Here is a 21,218-nt window from a genome sequence, read left to right as displayed (position 1 = left end):
GTAGTACGAAAATGTTACTATACTGTAGAGTATATAGGGACAGTAACTAGAGAGATTAATAACAAGACGTCTGCAGGCTTGTCTTGAGACCAAAGGCGTCATTTAGTGCAATCGTATTACAAATGACAGAACATGAGGATTATAGATAAGGATAAATGGGACATCTGTTTAATTGAATTTTTCAGTGCTTTCAGGTGTACGATCAATTTGTAAAGTGGCTATTATATATTGGGGAATACATAATATACAATTGGAATAAAATTAATTTGCTGCTGGTAGTAGGTTTCATCCGAACTAGTAAGATGAGATTTGAAAGTAATATTTTACACGTCACCGATAAGAAAATAAGATTTGCGTATAATGAATCAAATATCGGAAATATTAGCGACAGTTATACGATTCGTTGCTTTTAACGAAGTTTCACGGCGAACGCTTGTCACGCACTCTTTATTTGTTATTTTGTATTTGCAGCGTTGGTAGTGGAAGCCTATCCAAGCGAGCATTGTCGGCCGCTCGCGCTTTGTTTCCCGTATTTGAGTTAAACGAGTTGCACTCGCGAGCAACAACCAGGGAATTGTTAGAAACACTTGAATTTTCAAATACCTGGAGGATGCGAATTTAATGAAGCATTTACCAACACGAGTTCATCGCGTCGCCGATTACAAACACGCGTATATGAGGTGTGAAATTACAGATCTCTCGTAGCTACTATGTTGCCAGGATAAAGAGAGGCCCGTTAGAAGGAAGGATGGAAGAATAGAAGGAAAAAGAGAGATTTGATAAGGGCTTGGCGTGCAGTGATTTGTCATAATTACACAGACAGATGAAATACATCATTAAAAACATAATTAATAGGTTGAATCAAACACGAAGCTTACTCTGTATAATTTGAATTTCATTAATTTTAAACCTCAGACAGCGCGCTCATGGAACTATCGTAATATTTCACGTTTATGCTCTCTGATCGTATAATATTTATGTATCGTCCCCTACGAGATTGTATTGTTTTATTTTTTGAGCGAATGAGAAATCAGATTATAATATAAATAAATGGTATTAAGATAAATAATAGATAAAAATTACGCGTCAGTTAAAATTAAGTGATTAACAGAGGAAGTGGTGGGAGAGCAAACGTGACTAAAAGAGATAAATTTTAATTAAATTTGATTAGCTGTCAGACCAGTTATCACTGGGCACAGATTAAAATTCGTATTAATACGTAAGCAGGAATTGTTTCGCTACAACCCATATAAAATCACTTGGTCACTCAAGGTTACTGCTAGCGCCATCATAACCTATTTTACGATATAGTGTGCAGAGATGTGAAGTTGGTTAGCCGAATAGTGCACGAACAAAAGCGGTACTTCGCCTAATATGTACCGTGTTTAATACTTGTAGAATGAATCACGACGGTGGTTTTCATGACATATTAATAGTTAACACTCTCCACCTATATATAATTATGGTAATGCTTCGAAATTCGTTGCGGTACACACTATTCCCTCTATTTCGCTCAGTTTTAACGTATTCTGTGTATTTTGCTCTTTTGGTTACGTGATACTACGTGATCCGATTTGAAATATGATAGTTTTAGCTCGTGGCGCTACTGTGCCATACTAAACTCCTAACTTGCCTGTGTGGTCATATTCTCATGTGGACAATATGTTCAGAAATTTGCAGATAATTTAAAAAATAAAACAAACACACACTCGTACACGAACTTCGTCCTGAATATTCACCAAAATATCACAAGACATTTCGAAGGTATAAAAACAGGTATAACCTCGTATAACACGGTAATTAGGTTTGGAAACCGTGTTATACGAAACGAAGAATGTAAAAATGTAAAAAGTACATATAATAATATTTCCTCATAATTAAATGAGATATGTTTATTAAAACAATCGATAGTTAATTCAAAATATCACATATTAATATTATTTATGTTAGATATAAAATATATCATCGACTGTTTATCTGAGAAGCTTAGAGTTGTTACTCCCCTATAGCGAACAAATTTTCGGCTGCAAAGGATTAATACTCGACGAATTAAAAGTGGATTAAACATTTCCATATTTAAAACTTCCATACGCTAATATAACACAACAAAGTACACTTGCTCGACTAATAAGATCGAATGACGGTGCTTGTATTAAAAAATGATCATTACATTCCATTTTGTACGGATTTCTTCAATTTCTCCAATTCTCGAATCGTGATAAGGCGAAATAGCGCTATGGAAATACCGTGCTGTACGAGCATTTCGTCAATTCTCAAACCATGTTAGAGCGAATCCGTGTTGCAAGAATACTATATTATGTAAATACTCGTATATACAAGTTTTATAAATATCCAAAGCTAATTGAAGTACCTTTTTTTCAAATATTTTTAGATGGTCGAGCCACTGCGCATATTAAAAGACGAATAATTTCCATTTCTGCGAAATGACAGGTTTGGGGAAAAAAAGAGAGAAAAAAAAGAATATATATATATATCGAACCTATTGTTCGTTCTCGATAAAATTGATGCTAGCGGTCTCTGTGGCTTCGGAACCAATTAATTTTTAACGGTGGTCGAGTCTAATTTGTTCGGGAAAATTACTCTCGATAAATTGGTCATCTATTCGTGGAGAATATCTCTCAGATTACCAAAGTCTCCATTTGTAATTTCACGGATTGATTTGTTATTGTTGCGAATGTACGCAAAGTATGAGTCTTTTATAAGATTAATACAGCGATAATAAAAGTATGCAAAACTGAAAAATTGTTAGGAATCAAACGCGGCAACCGATTTCGACGAAATTCGAGAAATATTGTGCGATGATGAAATCAATTATTTCTTCTTCTTTTTTTTTATCGCTGAACGCGCTGCTAGATGTATATCATTTAAAAATATGCTGCTAGAAAAAAATGTTGAACTGTTCGTATTAACTCGTGAAATATGAACAGTTGCATATTTAAAAAACAAGCGAAAGGACAATGAAAAAGAACCAAGAGAAATGAAATTATGGAATTTAACAGGCAGTAGGAAAATTTATATTGCGGTTTTTAACGAGCTGTTAAATTTTTATAAATATGGAATTCAAAATTGACGCAGACAAAGCAATTCAGAATTGGTTTTGCTTTTCGCAGATATAAATACGATCTTTTCTTTATAGAAATTAAACGACGCGTAGAAAGATTAAATAAAGAAATTATCATGTCCAAGAGATTTTATTTATTTTAATTTAAATTGACTTCTCCGTTTAATAGAGAACCAGAAAAGAAGAAATTCTTTTATACTTTATTTAACTGACTGTCTAATAAATATTTATCAATACATATATATATATATATATAAGTATTAAACATTTATCAATACATATTCGATTGAAAATCCTATAAAAACCAACAGATATTAATAGGTAGAATAATTTCGTGTCGCTAGACTACTGAAATATCACACTGTGCACCGCCAGTAGAACAGTTTTAAATTTGTCGTCCTCAATCGCCACCACGTATGCATACAGCGCTGGCGTCGATCTTCGAGCGACGCTCCTCGATCCTTTCGATTCACCACGACGTATTCGTGCAACGCAGAGAATGCAAGGTTCATCTTTTCTCACTCATTACCCTCGCTCGACTTCGACATTTGCACTCGCCTCGGCCACTCGACGGTACGAGCTGGCTTTCATGCGGGGAACGTTCGACGAAAGTACCTAAGACGTGACTCAACACCGTAATATTTCTTGGCAACTCAAACACGAGGATTTCTTTCGACGTGTAGTTTATCATTTATCATTAAATTCCAAGGTGGTTAGACCGGCTAGAAAAAAAGGTCTGTGAATGCAATCGAAATACATACACATACATTCCACGAAGCAGCCTCTTCTCATTCACCGATATAAGCTCACACGAGTCGCATTCCCCTCTCTTCGTGTCTCCCCTCTCTGGCACCGCCAATCGAACGCCGTTGCTCCCGCCAGCTAGTGAGAAATATTGCTATGCATTCACAGATAATCGAGTTTCATCTCTTTGAAATTTGTTTTGCCATTTTTTTCATTGGTACAATGTTGTTTTGATATTAAGCTTATAACGTATTTCCCTTATAAACGTACACAGCATTTGTTATTCCGTTGTAAATGATTTTAAAAAATTTCACGTAATCCTTCTCTGGTAACCTCGACGTTTATAAACATCGATCGCTTGCCATAGTTTTACCGTAACGTTTGCGAACAAAAAAGTAAAACGTTTTCAATTTCGCGATGAAAAACTCCCATCGTGTAACGGTTATGTACCATAATCCACTCAAACGTGCGAGCGAGTTAATATACGCTCTCGTGGGCACGTCTAACACCTTACCAAATCCTATATGTTTCTACGCGTTATCAATGCGTCCCCATTTGCGAAGATCCCCGAGTGAACTATGGTATCGGTAATACGGAGATGAAACACTATTACCTAGCTACAATACCATGCTTTGAAATTCACAGACGCCAGCTAGAATGTGTCCGCACAGAGAAAGATTCCGATGCATGCGAGATACTCAGGATCAAAGCAACGCGAGGCAGACCTGCTTGAAGGGAATGGATTGACGCTCCAGAGAGGGGGGAAGAGGGGAAGAGAGGAAGAGAGAGGGAGAGAGAGAGAGAGAAAACACGTTAGTGCGTACGCTCCTAGTCAGAAGAAGAAACGAGAGAGAAGCATAGAAGCAGACACGAGAAAGATACATAGATACAGACACACAGAGAGAGGATTTACCTCACCCTTAACCACGACAGTATACCCTAAATGGACTCGACTCTGTCGATAGAACTGCACGTATTTTCCACGGATGTCTATGACCCTACCACACGCAGTCAATGCTCGTAACGCACTAGGTGTAATGATCACGATTCAATGCGCATTATACGCTCATTAGCGTTCTCGTATCTCGCAGGGGTCGAATAGAATTCAACTTCCCCTGTGCATAATAACCAAATGCCGGGGCGGTCCCCTACGTGGCTCCCTCTATTCGATAACGTCATATTATTTCCATCTAATCCAACGAATCGATAGACTAACCCATCCATCATTGTTAGGCGCAATCCACCAACCTAGATTCACTCGGATTCATTAGGAATGCCGGAGCCGAAATCACGTCTTGATAAATGTCAGGTCGGCGTTCCTGTTGATCTTCCGATCGGGCTGTGCTTGCCGCTCTCTATCGCTTCGTTTCGTTGGCGAGAATTCGTTTTTGTAGAGTCACGACGGTGATACATGACATCCGTCATTCGATTGTCTCCGCAAGGCGACGTTGGTGTCTAGTTCCAAGAGACTACCGTGCGACTTGTTTGGTCTTTCGATTCGAGGACGCGAGAGATATCGTCGGGGATATCGATACTCGTGCAACGTTCGAGGCTCGATCATTCTCGATAGCTTCTCGTTCGAAAATGCTATTATTCAGCAGAATACGTTTGTTTCAATCTCCATTCGATACTCATATTGAATAGCAATAATAATAGACCGATGGGTATCAAGAATCGATACCTGCCAGAATAGTTTATGAAATTAGTCAAGTCTATTGAAACAAATCTATCTCCTCTCTAAAGATTGATAGGAATTGAAACATAACCTGGATAGGTAGTCGGAGACCTCGAGATCTCTTTTTTGCTACAGAAAAGTAACGTAACCGTTTGCATTGCTGTTGCGTAAAGTATCGGTCGGTACATAAGAAATCGATTGGCAACGATACGACGAAACTAGCATTCGACCTGTTTACGCATGGAAACTAACTTTTTACGTGAAAATAACTATCGCTGTCGTTGGATCGCACTTTTCGCGGGCTCGCGTCGCTGTTAAAATTAATGTGCACTTTGGACGTGCATCGTGTATGATTCATCTACCGTGAATATAAAAGATGAAAGGAGTATTTAAATTAACCGTTTCAATGGTTGAATTCATTTCATTATTCTCAAATTGTCGAACAATGTCTGTATAATGTGAAATTGATAACTTTATAGAAACTGAAGTTGATCAATTTGACTTGTCAGAGGCTTATCACGTTCTGTCCATTCTCCCCTCCATCACTTAAGTATTCTTGGTGCATTGCCACTGTTTCTATCTGTATGTGGGAGAAAAAGAAAACAGCGTGATCGCGTTACGAATGCACGCGTTAGTGGCAAACAATTCTCTTGACGACGAGGTGACTCTGGTCGACGACCGTATAGTGTATTTATTGCGGTGAGCTAGACTTTCCTGGACTTTTCAATTGCCATATGAATGTGTAATGGTTATCGACGGACGCGCGCGAGAGACTCCCGAGAACTGTAACAACTTCGCTGTATCAAGCCAATTATGGTATTAATACTGAAAGCTCTAGCCCACGACCTATGGATGTGGGGAAATTTTCTCTCCCCCCCTCTCTCTCTCTCTCTGGCAAGTTTACAAGCTAATGAAGGCGGAAATGATGCATGCCTTTAGCGTATCTTAGCGACGACAAGAACAATACCCGCTACTTTTTCTGTATTTCATCAATAATTCCTCAAAATATCATTTCCAGTGTATTGAATGGCAATGTGTCTGGAAACAAATATTATTGGACGCGATTCCCTTAACAGAGCCATTCAGGACCTATACAGAACTCCTCAATTGTGGCGTTACCCTACCGACTCCCCTTTTGTCTTTTAAAATATGATACTGCTATTTTTAGATCCTAACCTAACTGGAAATCGTTCCCCGCCCTAATATTTGCTGCGAAGATAATAAAGGTAAATCTAGATATGGAGAGATTATGGAAGAGGGTGCAGCCACCTACAACGTTATTCTTTACAGAATGTCAACAAAAGGTATGTACTTATATCTTTCTCTTGCTCCATTTCACAGACAAAAACACAGAAACTAGAGAGAATTCTACAATAACGAGTATCATCGACTGATCCGGTGCGACGAGCTGGACAAAAGAAACCGTTCCATTTGCACGATAGTTCTTCTCTCGTTACCAAACGCCATATGTTCGTTTATTTTTCAAACGGAATTTTAAACAGCGCGTAAAAAGAGAATACATAAAACATCAGCTTTTTCGATCGGTATAACGCCGCACAGCCAAGGATCCGACTATGTAAATGTTATCTTCCTTCCGTGAGGCACGGCTGCCACGCTAAGTCATAAATTCGTGGAAACTCTCTGGAAATCTGTGTCAGGAGTTAAGAAGTAATCCCCGGCTGCGCCTTAGGGACGAGTCAGCGACAAGGACGTCGAGTACGCGGGAGCCAAATGCGTTTTAGGCAAAAACGAAGTTAAGATAGCGTAGGTAAGCCAGGCCTGGCCAGATTATGTCGTCAGCCTAGGCTCTTCCTGTCGTCGGCCTTGCTTGACAAAAGGAAAACGACCTCGAAATAACGATGGAAAGTTTTTCGAGAATCCTCGCCTATTTCCACGATTACCTGGCAGAAATCCTGAAAGAAGCGTAGAATCGGAGGGTAAACTGCAGGTATACACGGCCAGGATACGTCTAAGGAGCACGCTCTATTGTGATTAGCTTTTAGCTCAACCAGCTGCTGCGTCTGGTAGCTGGACTGACCACCGATGGTGTACTTCTCACTCGAAATTAGGGGGAGAGTTCGATGGGAATCGGTAGAATAGCGGCGCTCGTGGCATCTAAAGTAAACTACGTTTCTGTAGTGCCATTACTCCATGCTGTTATTGCTAATCTTTTGAACTGAGATTTTCCAGTCCGTGGAAGACTCTATTTCTTTGTGTCACGTGTTTTCGGTTAGGTTTACAAGGGTCCGTGGTAAAGGATGGATTAAGAAAGAATTTGTAATGACGTCAAAATATTATACCGCGTTTTTCGGAATATTTATAGCGTGTCTGGGAATCGATGTTTTGCGGAATCACCGGATTTGCTTCAAATTTTTACCAACATTATCATAAAATTCATGCGTATAACGTAGAGCTAATGAAAATTCAAACGTACATGTACGTCTCGTATAACGTTATGTAATGTACGGAACGTTATGTATTCGTAAAAGGTTTCTACAAGTGTCGGAACACTTTTATGAACTACCGTATACACTTTTCGCGAATACAATAGGAACAGTAAACTGTCTAACAGCATTACGATCCAGAATAAACGTTACAGTAAAAGCAAAGTGCACTCTCGTACAGAGTACAGCTCTTATACAGGGAATAATACCACATCCTATGTTTCATCCCTTGGCTATTGCATATTTGAAAAGAACTCATCGACCAGCTAACCTGCAAGTTTTTATTTTACTGTCTACAAATTAGTCCCTACAGGGACGAGTTCGGCCGGTGGCGCCACCGGGTTCCAGGTTGCTTTTAAAATTTTCAGCTGGCTATCCAATGCGTCGCTTTGAAAACCGCCTGTCCGAGTTTCACCGTGCACATGGTCTAACGCGTTCAACTTTTAGGGCTGCGTGTATTATGAATGAACAGCAGCAGGGTCGCGAACCATATGGCCGGAGAGGCACATGGAGAGCAACGCACAGAGTACCTGGACGAGAACAAGAGCGAGACGGAGATGGAAAGAGAGCGAGAAGATTGCACAGAGGAGTAGAGAGACGTAAAGCAGAAAGCGGAACGCCGACATGTTAAACGACCACGGGGGCGCAGTCAATGGCATCTTAGGGTCGTTTTATATAGAAATTTGACGTGCCGCGTAATGCAATTTCGGACGTGACAAATGGAGAGCAGGTGAAGCTAAGCGGCCTGACCTACACGTGTACAATGTACGACCTTAAGCCGTACAATGTGGATTTTTCTCATATACGAAATAGCGCAGAAAAGAATTCGAACAACTTGTAGAAAAATTTGACGAATATATTACGCACGTTATACGCAACGTTTTCAAATTTTATTAGCCCTATGATAGCGAATGTAACAGTCAACGAATCCGAAGATTCGATATTTTCTACAAATCGCTACAGTTATAAATATCACTAGTTTTTCACTAGAACCGTATTGAACGCTTATTACGTGTTTATGTATCCATGTTACAAATTTTTTTATTAAATATATGTTTGCAGCAAATATCTGTAGATTCTATGTACAGTTCCAAATCAACAAGTAGTCGTGTCTCATTTACGATACTAATGAGAGTTAAAAATACAACAATACACAATATATACGTGGAAATTTTCTACGATAACCGTTGAAATACTTTTGTCAGCTACTGACAATGAAAGCATCTGCGACTCTTCAACGTGTCGAAACGATATGATATATGAAATCGCGCGCTACCGTGTCAGCGGCCATTATGGCTGTCGAAAACTGGTACGAGAAGAGGAATTTTTGAAACTGTTCAACCGTGTTCGATCATAGGACAGGGTCGACTACGGACGGCTGTTCGCGAAGATGTTTGTCTATTTTGTACGTGTGTCGATATGTTTGAGCGAGAATCAAATGGAATGGGATTGGTCCGCTGCTGCAGTGCATCAATAGCCTTTGACACATCGAGTATGATTGGCAATCCTGATTCACGAAGGTATCGATTGGATAACATTTGTAACTTGAAAAGATCACTGTGTACACTGGCCGATATACTTTTAGGGTGGTATTTGTAGAAACAGCGTTAGGAATGACGCCATCTCTCAAGCTACACCTATATATCTGTCTTTAGGACAAACAATGGGGTGGAGTTGGGCGTGGAAGAGATAGATGGTGGAACAGTAGCAGGCAGTCGGCTACGAACATCCTAAATAGACAATTACTATCCAATGACCTGTTATTTGTATTCCAATCGGGTTATTTAAAAACAAATATCTATAGAAAATATGGAACAGTAACGGTTCACTGTGGAATACTTGGCTTCGGAAAGTCTCGAAGGAGTTGGTCCAAATTACATGAAATTCTTCGCTGCAACTATGGTAACTAGAAGCAAATAAAAAACAGTAAGGCGATATTTAGCCTGAAAAAAGGTATAAATTAATGGTACTATAAAAGACCCTGACCTGTAACAGTAAGTACACATCGCTATCTAAATGGAATAACATTAATTGCACGCAAATGAAGAGATCGTTCGATTAAATCGCAGCACCAAGAAAAACCCATGTTTCGCAACGTATCGATGTAAACGAAGGAAGCAACGGAATCTGAAGCCTGTTTTACGTTAATGAGTAACAAGTATCACGAAGAAATTAATTGTACTCCGCGTTTATCGGTGAATTAACAATTAATTTAATGAAGATACTCACACGCGCGAGTTTGTACGCGTGTGTGCACGTTAAAAAAGTAAAATACTCGTACACGCGATGATTTCGTATTTCGGGGAATTTCTACCGGTTGCGGAACAGCAATTTTAATTATTCGAAAGAGACCCAACTGGGATCGTTGTAAATTCCACGTGAGAAGTAGCGCGTATCATACAATTTTGCCCGTAACAAATATATACAAGGAAATGTAACTCTCGTAAAGGAGTTCTACAATACAGGCGGCGAATATCTCTTTAAACGTGGCTTTCAGGGATGCGCGCGCGCGCGCTCGTGTTCGCGTCTCACGGCTGGATGTTCAACAAAATCGCCTTCTGTATTGAAGCATCTATACGATACGTATACATCGAAAGCTTTACGGTTCTTTCGCGTTTCTAGAGAGATAAGCTGCCTGATATTCGCTTATTTCCACGGATACTAATCCACCATACTTTTGTGTTAAACGAGCTTCCAAAGATACAACGTTCTGCGAGTCTCTTTCTAACAATTTGGCAATTTATGCAACGACTACATTTTTTAAATTATTTTTTATTCGTTGGAAATAAGGAGATTATATCAACGTATATATATATAATTCAGTATTTAATAGCAACACGGCAGCAATTATTTTACGATATAACTAACTTATAATACGATATTCTTCGCAACGTTTTGAGTCGAGAAAATGTAAAATTAGCTACTCGTAGAAGGTCGTTCAAACATAGTTTTGCATTTCAGAAATGGGGCACACTGCAGTGCTGTGGAAGTAAATTTAACAAAGCTGTAACGGCGATGACCCTCAAACAATCCGAAAGTCGCGCGAGAGCAGAAGTTATTTAAACAGGACCGGACTACCAAGATGTGTCCATTACTCTCTACACAAATTTGCACCGGCTAAACATGCTTGTCACCATTCCTTTGACCTTGACTTGTTTGAAGGTCACTTCAGCTTGCTAGGCTTTCTTTGTCCTCTGGTTGAACAATAAACCTTAGCTTTGAATATCTTTCAGCAAAAACCTTTAAGACGATTCTTATGAAAAGGCGTCGGAAAAGCTTCCACACAAATGAATCCAAAGGCAAATCCAAACACCTTTCTGTATCGTACTCTGTGTACACTTGATGCAAAGAACATAATAGGGTAGTAAATTGAAGTATTAGTTGACGACAACGATTGATGCAGCCACACCAAACATTCTACGCGTCTCGCGAAATCAATTTGAATTGCTTGAATCTCAGATTGTGAAAGCTATCTATGAATTGCTATATTAACCGTTTGAGTCGCAGAGGTATTTGAAAAAACAGGGTCGAAAAATCCCGAACAGGGTTTGCCATATTTGTTATTTCTGTGAAATACACCTATATTATTATATACGCGTATTATTGCTTTACAAATATTTCAAGTTTTGTTCAATAAACATTATTAAGAAGATAACAATGAAATACAGAATATTGGGACTTTTCGACACAAAATCTAAGCAGCACGATTGCGCTGCTTGGGACTCAAACGGTTAAATATTTGTAAGAAACAACTCTAAATCGTTGAACTGTTCGATCCCGGCTAAGATATTGAAGCTCCTTGTCTCTCGCTGCGTTTCAAGTTGTACGAAACACATGAACTTTAGCATGGCCGATTTTATATCTCCTCCATCGACAATACTAATTAAAAAAAAATCTAATTTTCTAAACTTTCGTATATCTCTTTTACAAATGATAATAATTTTCCAAATTTTCATCCTGTCTAGTACGACCTGGCAAAAGCGCCCACATATTCGCCAATACAAGTCTTGGACTTCCGCACAGTAAAATCGGTCACGGCGGTCCATTGGAAGCAGGCAGCAGGGAAGACAAGGCGCGTTTAAAATGCGTCCGACATCGGTAGCTGGCGGCGTTATCGGAATTAAGTAACCGATGATTCACGTTCCGCCATGAAATACAAACAATGGTATCGGAATAACGACACGTCCCGCCTCTCTCATCGCTCGGCTATCTTGACCAACTTATTTGCATACCGGGCGGACCGACCGGTCGGCAGCCACCGCGAGAGCTGAATTTACACTTGAGAAGCCGCTCGAATTATCGTTTGACAAATTTCTTAGAAAATTGTCTCGTACACCGGGTCAGCCGGCCACTCGTGATGCTAATTTATGTGTGGCGGAAGCATCATTATGCGTGCCACGTATATATACCTGCTACCCGTATATATGTGTATATGTGCATACAGGGTGTCCCAGAGTTTAACAAATTTAGTAAATTCTAAGGTTATAAGGCCAATTTTAAGGTCATAATTATAAAATGTTATATGTGTAAGAATATAGTGGCTTGTGTTAGTATTTGAACACCTTTTTTTTAATACGTCTTACGTTTGCAATAAATATTTTGTAATTTCTATGTAAGTTTCCGGATTGGTTTGAAATTTGTCCAACATAACCGTGACAATTGTCTCGTCACTATTCGTGAAATTTCAAAATGTTTTTATAATATATTATATAATATAGGGTGATCCAGAGTTTGGCAGCTAAATTTTGTTACAACTTTGCGTGAGCATTTCTATAGTAATACACAATACAGTAATAAATTCAACTTTTCTTGTCAATTATATATTAACAGCCAAAGATTACGCTGATTATAAATCTATTCTTGTCTTATAGCATGATAATCCTGATGAGTCCGTCATCGTTCCTTTTGCATTTCCTATTTTTATTATAACTTTTCGATAAAGCTTCGAATAAGCTACGTTTATAAAATACTTTTTGCCGGATTACACTCATAGAATACATCTACCGAATTTTAAATCCTGGTACACCGTGTATGTGTCTATATACGACAACATACTGGCGTGACGCATATTCTCGAAAGACGGGGTCTAGTAAGCTCTCGAGCATAATTCAACGGGTGAATGTTGACTATATCCATGGAAATGCGGCTTTTCAGCGTTTCACAGCCACTTGGACAGGGAAAATTGGAAATTTAAGATGACCTACTACCTAAATGACAAACCAATTATCTCCTATAAGTTTAATCCTTTCAAAGTCTCAATTAGCGTGGTATTCAGATATTTCCTTCTTTTTTTTCTTGTAGAAATTTATTCGCTCGTGGTATGCATTTACCATTAATTTGGATTATTCATCGTGTTTACAGGAAGCCCTAGCTGACCTACCTCATGCAGCTGGAACCTATTTTCCTCGAACGAGAAAACTCGGTGAACAATACAGTCGGAGGCAAAAATAAGTTGAATAGGTGGTGGAAATAAGGTATCGACGACGTTTCGTTAAATACGGTCTGTTTACACAGATGTAAACGAGACGTACGTACCACAGCATATACAGTAGCGGGTAAAAGGAAATTTAAACGTAAGTAGTACAATAGACAGCACAATTTTACAAGACAGATTGTATTTGAGAAGAAAAGCGACTAAATATAATATGAAACTCTAGAGCAGTCGGCAACATGCTGTAAAATAGACAGAAAAGTCATTAGTATACTCGTATACACAAAATTACTTTCGAATAATTATTTATAATTACTAACAGTTCTTGAAACTATTAACTACTTAACGAATTTTAAACTTCCTTTTGCCCGCTGCTTTGTAATAAATGAAACTTAATTATATCAGTACAATATAACGTTAGGACTAATTCGATGAAACTTCATTGATACCTACCTTCCGCTATCTGTTCAATTATTTTTGTCTCCGACTGTATCTCGGACACAGAAAGGACGACGGAAGAAGGCGAGCGCACCGGTTACGTTACAGGGTAATTTATCAGAGCACAAGATCTTCCGGTTACTGGTAGTGGCATGTAATAACGAAGACGACGACGACGACGACGTCGAATACACCGCCTGGATTGTATTTGTGTAATGGTTACATCGCGGACGAAAAATCTGTATGGAACGCGAACGTCGGTAAATATTAACTGAAATATCACGTGTACATGCGATCGATAAAGTATTCCAGTGATTGTAGCAAGAAACGACGCAGAGACACGCACGAAGGAAAAAGAAAGCGTAACTGATTGCATCTAATCGTTGATTGTGCTTACAGGTGCGGCAAGTTGTGTGCCAGGGAAGGTAGAAGAGCAAAGAGCCGTAGAGAGTGACAAATTTTACGAGAGACCGGGGAAAAAAGAAGAGAGACGGGAAACATGGTGAAAGTTACGAGACTCGAAGAGCAGAGGGAACGAGAGATGGAAAATTATGATGGTAAAAAAATATAGAGAGAAGAGAGAGGTTTACAGAGGAAGATATTGACTCGTTCGATAATTTTCTAGCGTTTTAAACAGTCTGTTTGTTCTATTACATCCTGTATATTCGTATTCAGCCGAGATTTAAACATAATTAATTTTCTACTTTGGAAAATACCGCGTCGCTAATATTAATTTTAGCTGCACATCAAGTGCATCTATTAAAGGAACAAATCGGGTATTTGTCAATGGAAAGAAGGTGATTTTTCAACGAGAAACATTTTATATTTTGTATAAAAGCTAGGTAAAGAACGATCGACATTTATCAACCGTCTATTCCACCGTGTTTATATTCTGATAAATGAACACTGCAGAAGCCTTTCAAACGTACTTCAGGGAATTCATTGGTAAGTTGATTGAGCAAAATAAAGCGCAATATCGCAGGCGAAACGTTACAAAAAAAAAATATATTTTATTATACTCTACGTGTATAAAGCGATAGATACTTTAACAGAAACAGATATAGAGATATAAGGCAAGTTATCATATCGAAGAATCGCGGTGTTCTATAATATACAACAAATTTAATTATTCTCTGTAAAGATGAAGATTGAATTTTATGATATAAAAGCTTAGGTGACTCGAATAAGTCTACCTTATCACGTATACGTCTATAAGAAAAAGGGAGAAACAGAAAAGTGGCAAGGACACGCAGAGAGAAGGCGCATTACAATCGAGAGCGCAACGAGCGCGCAGCGATATGCATCGCGGCCGAAAAAGCTCGGAAACCGAGCAGGAGCAGGCTCAGCGGCTTAAGTGATTTGCATGCGCGACAGGTGCACACTGCGGAGTCGGTGTATTACGTGTTTAATTCACGTGTCTTGCATACTCGGCACTCCGATTCCACTGATTTCCATAATACAGCGCCGGCAAGAGCGCCGCTAGATCCGAATGGATTTTTTAGCACGCGGAAACAGGCGCCCCACCGATCGTTTATGTATATGAAATGTACGCGATTTCTCGCTGTGACGCGTTGGTTCGATACTAATGCTACCGTTTGAGTTTATAGTGTTTCAAATCGATGATCACATAGGAGAGACATGATAATTCATTGATTTTCTGATTTTTGTGTCGTTTGGTGATCGGAAGATGGTATTTTAATACGGTATGGTTAATATGTCTTCACACATAAGAATTCTGAAATTAAGTAACAAATGTGACAAGCATTATAAAAAAGAAAAACAGCTGAGGCATGGATATTTTTGAAGTATTGAAATTAAAGGGCTGACAAGAACACATATATAAGCTAAAAACCAAATAAAATGTATTGAGTTGCTCGACACGTGAATGAATCTTAACATTGCTATCCAGCAAAGAAAAAAAGGTATATGACCGAAAATGTTCTTTTCCTATGGCTTCAATTGAGACTGGTTAAACTTATGAGAAAAACGCTATGGAAAAATATGGAAGAAATTCGAAGTTGGACTATATTATGTCTACTACCGTTGCTAGAATGAAATTGAAAAAAAAGTGATTATAAAAGAAGTCGTAAATACGGACGGCTATTTTTCAGCAATAAAACGACTTGTTGCAAGTAATTTTAATTTTCTACGATTTATGAATACCTACTCGCGGCGTCTGACGCGTCGTATCGCGGACACGAACAATACAGCGTCTTTTCTACAGGTGGCTTCTGAAAGGAATTTATACAGGGTAATACAGATTTGTGGGTAATTGTGTATTATATGGTAATGACGCGTTCTAAATGTTCCTGGAACAACCGTGAGAATGGTTACTGAAATAGCGTAACACAACGCTTATCGTGCACGCATGTTCTATAAAATCAAGCGACTCCGACAGAGGTGTAATATTTCAATATTTATGATCCGCGTTGGCGCGCAACGAACCGCCTATTTGTCACCGTTGGAAAAACGATATTATCTTTAGTGCCTTCCTCGTTGCTTTTTTATATATAAATTCATCGCTGAAAAAAGCGTAAAACAGACCAGTACAAACAAACGGGGAATGCAGAGGGGAAATTTATCAGGCCTGTGTGTATTCGTGATTATTTAAAAAATTGGAGATACACGCGATTGTGCACGCATTACCGGGCAAACGGTGAAGCGACGCACGTGATCCCCCCGTTTCTAACTTCTAACGACCGATCCCCACTGTTCAATAAACCGTGCACATGTGTACGCATAGGTAAGTATACGCATATATACGTGTGAGTGTGCGCGGCTGAAAGTCCATGGGGTCATCCAATAGAGGGGTACGAGGCGTGGAGTGAAAGTGGGGGAGAAGAGAAGATACCAGGATGCAGCAACGCTCGGAATTACGTTCTTCGGAATTAACGTACCGAAAACTCGTTTACGTGTTTTCTAATTACTGTGTGGCAGAAGGAGTCGAATGAAACCGATACAAGGGGCAAGCCTTCTCGTGAGAATCGAGAAAACGATAGCTTTGGACCTCTGCACCCTGCGAGAGAGCTAAGCGAGACTTTTTTTACACTGCAAAATATCCTTCGCTCTACCACCGTCATACTGACTCATCTCTCCACGGTTTCGAACGGCGGGCAACGATACGCGAGAATTTCTCTCGAGGTAAAAACCAGCGACTAGTAGAGATACATAGATTCACGGAAGTATTCCAACCATTTGTAAACTTCTATGAATATTTTATGGGTGTCACGCGAAACCTTTTGAAATCTGATTAGCTTTGTAATATATCACGAATTATCATGATTGCACTGGTGTATCAGCGGACAATTAATAATCCATTATATCATATTAATAAATTTCAATATCTACCGGAACCCCATTTCGTATATGGTAATACATTTAAGACCAATATTCATGCTGTATTATCAAATTTTACTGAATACAAATTTGCAACAAATATCTTCACATTCACTTCAAATTTGACCAACGTAATCATGACAGTCGTTTCTCTTCAGTGCTAACGAAGTTTCCAAAATTTTTACGTAACATATACGATATATACGTTACGTATAGAAGTTCCCTGTAGTAGGTGTTCAAGTATCTCGGTAAGCCAGTCTAGGTGCAGGAAAGCGCGTTAAAATATTAGCGCCAGATACATATACGGTTAGAAATCAGCGATTATCCCCAGGTATACATGAACGATCGGTTAAAGGTCAGGATGTTAATTAACATTTAACCGATCGCGAGCGTTTCCGTGCGAGAAAACATGGCAACAAGCCAGCCAGTTTCGCGGCAGTCACGTACGCCGTGTGTTGTATTAGGTAAAACAATCGCGCGTGAACGTGATTGATTTTGGAATAAGCTCTCTGGCCCATGGTCAGCCCATGATTTTCTCCGCTCAGTCGATAAAAATATATTTCCGATGACTTTCCGTTACCATTAGTAGTTACATAGGTACACACGGTGGTTTCAATTACGCGAAGCTACTGCATTGCGGTTTACGAATTAACGCGATTCTTTGCGCAAAATAGTGCTGGGAACCGGGGGAAAGGCGGGGAGGGAAACTTGAAAATATTTCGCGAAAACTGTCAGAGAAGCGCGAGCCCGTTTACATTTAAATGCGGTCAACATGTTGCGTTGTTCGATGCTGAACGAAAGGGCAAAAGAGAAATATGATGATGAGTCTATAAAAAATTCAAACGGGTTAACTTATACACGAGCGCTAGGTATTCGCGGAATCTATTGAGAATGTTGCAATTCACACGATGCTAAATGCGGAAGAGCCGTCTGTGTTATTAATTTCAATGCGAATTTCACCTGTCCGTATGTATTTTATTCTTCGAAAGTTTGTAATAGCCTTACTTGGATCATATGTAATAAATTGACGAAAGTTACGAAAAAGGCAGAGTTAATTGTAAAATGAAAAGATTAAGTAGTTTTGTTATGTAATATAAAACCCTTTATATACGTGATGCGATATGAAACTGTAATATATTTCGCTATAATTTAAAAAAACTTAAAAGAAAAAAAAAAGACTGTGACTACATAAAAGTTCACGCCAAAACAAATACAAATGTACACGCGTTATCACCCGCGGTTGATAACGCACGGACCTATGAGTCCTGTGACTCGTAGCAAAGGCGCGTTATCGTGAGAACTAAACGCACCGGACGGGAAAAAGTAGACAGAAAGAGAGAAATAGCACCTGTAATATCGTGGCATCGGGTAAGAAATATATAACCTGTGCGGCGTAATACCGAATATTCGTATAAAAATGCAAGAACGTAAAGGGATACTTGATGCGAGTCAATATTATTCCACATGATCCGGTTGCGTGGAATAACCGCGAAGGACGCGAGGAATGCAAAGTTCACGATACCGAGGGCACGATTGAAAAATTTCTAAACGGATCCAGCATCCAACATTATGAAAAGTTTCCCTCGGTATAGTCGGCTATATACGATTTCCTTTTCCCCCCACTGTCCGCCGTTAGCTGCTTCACAGCGCCTCTTCCTGGATTCCTGGCGAGTCTCGTCAAGTTTTAATATGCGCGCCTCTCGCCGGCTGCATCGATAACGCGTCCATGATACATATAGAAAATGGTAGGCAAACGCTCGTTGGCCCGTACAAGTTCGAGCAAACTAATTGTACGCGGAGCATGAAAGGGGGCGGCGAAAGGGGACCAGCCGATGTTAGATAAAGACGCGGAGACACGAGAAAGAGTGAAAGGAAGAAGAATCTTCTTCGTATCCATACAACGAGATTCCAGTTTCTTCGTTAGTCGCGAAGCGAATCGCTTCGAAGAGAAAGGTAGAGGCGATGGGAGGAAGAGGAGGCTATGGTTGAACGAGAGAGAGAGATAGAAACAGAGTAAGCAAAAGTCGGAGAAAAGAGAGTGAGAGGCAAAGGGCTCTCTGTAAAGGCGAAGGCAACAGCCTAACTCGTTGGAGGTCGGGTCGAATAATAAAATAAAAGAATATAGTGGATGGGGTGTAAGGTGGTGGCGTGGTAAAGGTAGAAGAAACTTTCTGGTACGGGTATAGAACGCGATGGGGGCCCGATGGCCGGCCGGCGGCCCGGCGCTGCTGGAAAAAGATGCGTGGCCAACGAATCGAGCTTTGGCCCGAGGAAGAAAGAAACACAGAGAGGGATATCCGACGTTGCCACATGCTCACTGAATTTCCGACCGGTCAAATATAAAGGCCGTCTTTATAAAGACCGCCCCGCGGTGTGCGCTTGGCCTCTCTCTTCTTCTGTACTATGCAACCGTGCTTTCGAAACTCGCATCAAATTCTTGACGTCTCATTAAACATCGTCAGATTTCAACGAGTTAAACGGTGGGTGCTGCCCCTAACTCGCCCCCACACAAATACATAACAGGCGCGCCTCGTGCTACACGAGAAACGTGGCGGAGTAACGAACTTCTTTTACGCTGGACCCTCTCTCTATTTATATCTTTTTCTATGATTATCGAAAGCTGTCCTTTAACCGCGGCCAGTATGTTTATTTATCGACCGCGAACTGCTAAGCGGCGATCGAAACGCTCCCAATGACTCCTTTCAGTCAATGGTCTGATGGTAAAGGGTATAATACATTTCGTCAGAAATTTTTATTGTCACGCGTGACATTTACGACACCGTAACGAACAACCGACCACCGGTCAATCGCTGTTATTATCTCGATATACGATTCGAAGGAGAGAAAAGTTAATATTCAGAATCGTAGTGATGCGCCCGCCTGCTGTTAGGACGGTTGTTTGTACACCTGTTGTTTCAGTGAAACATACTTTAGGTGGAGTCTTTATATCCTCGGTATATGGCATTCCTTAACATTCAAATAACTTTTAATCTTTTTGACACTTGGTATAATTTAAGACGCTTTAATATTTCTTTATTTGCGAGACTACTTAGTAAATTAGATAAACACGCTTGACAGTAGAGACCGATAGGTTGTGCTTTTCAGTGTCATGACTAAATTGATATCGTTAGAAAGGTGGTTCACACGAAATGTCATTTTTTAACATATAACTTGTAACATATCGACACATTAGTTATACATAACATAAACCGTAATATCCAATTTCCATGTCATTTAAAATACATATTATAATATACATAGTACGCATAATAATCTATACGTTAAATGATTGCCTAAATGATCTTTACAATACACATAGTTGATAACAATTTCCTTCTTCTTAATTTTCAAATTCTTTATCGTAGTTGATAATTGACCAATTCAAACTTCATTCATCGACATTTTACCCACACCGATCTAACACACTAAGAATATATGTATAATACTACGAGTACTATCGGTGTAATAATATTATTGATCATTTCCCGAAACTTTTTATAGAACCTACTAAATTACAAGGTGACAGGTTGGCTATTAAAGTATTAAAATGGCCGATCGGTAAACTTCACAAATCATCCCGGGATTAAGCGCTACTTCGAGTAATACGTTATTACGGTCCACGTGATTTAGAGACACCGTGGGCGCATCTATATACACACTAAACAGTCCTAGACTTAACAACGAACGTTTGACCACAAAGCTACCCGTTGAGAAATCTCAACTATTAGTGACCAGAGCTAATCTCTATCGCCGGATTTATTGCTCATATCAATAGGGGTTTCGGCTTTAATCGCACTTATGCATAAATCACGGCAGATTAACCGAAGACTCACCGAGGGGGGGGGGGGAGGGAAGAGCGTGCGACGGAATTCGAGAAAAGAAGACTCGAGTCGGGCGAGCCTTGAACGCGATTTAACACCGCCAGTACACATAGGGTACGCGCAATCAACGTCAAAAAGTATTTCACGAGTGGATCTCTCGTGGAAAGTATTCCAAGCGTCATTTCGAGCACAGCCTCATCATCCTCAACGCAAAGTATGTATGTATGTACTTCGTATAAACTGATCG

General features: G+C 39.6%; 1 protein-coding gene across 3 annotated transcripts in view; it reads right to left on the bottom strand.

Moving 5' to 3' along the window:
* LOC117160721 (uncharacterized) overlaps positions 1 to 21,218 on the bottom strand; it is a 124,880-nt gene that overhangs the window by 100,299 nt on the left and 3,363 nt on the right. The window lies entirely within an intron of this gene.

This window comes from Bombus vancouverensis, chromosome 1 (genome assembly GCF_051014615.1).
Source record: "Bombus vancouverensis nearcticus chromosome 1, iyBomVanc1_principal, whole genome shotgun sequence".
NCBI classification, from domain to species: domain Eukaryota; kingdom Metazoa; phylum Arthropoda; class Insecta; order Hymenoptera; family Apidae; genus Bombus; species Bombus vancouverensis.
Note: the sequence above shows the minus strand (reverse complement) of the source record. Positions and strands in the feature narration are given on the sequence as shown.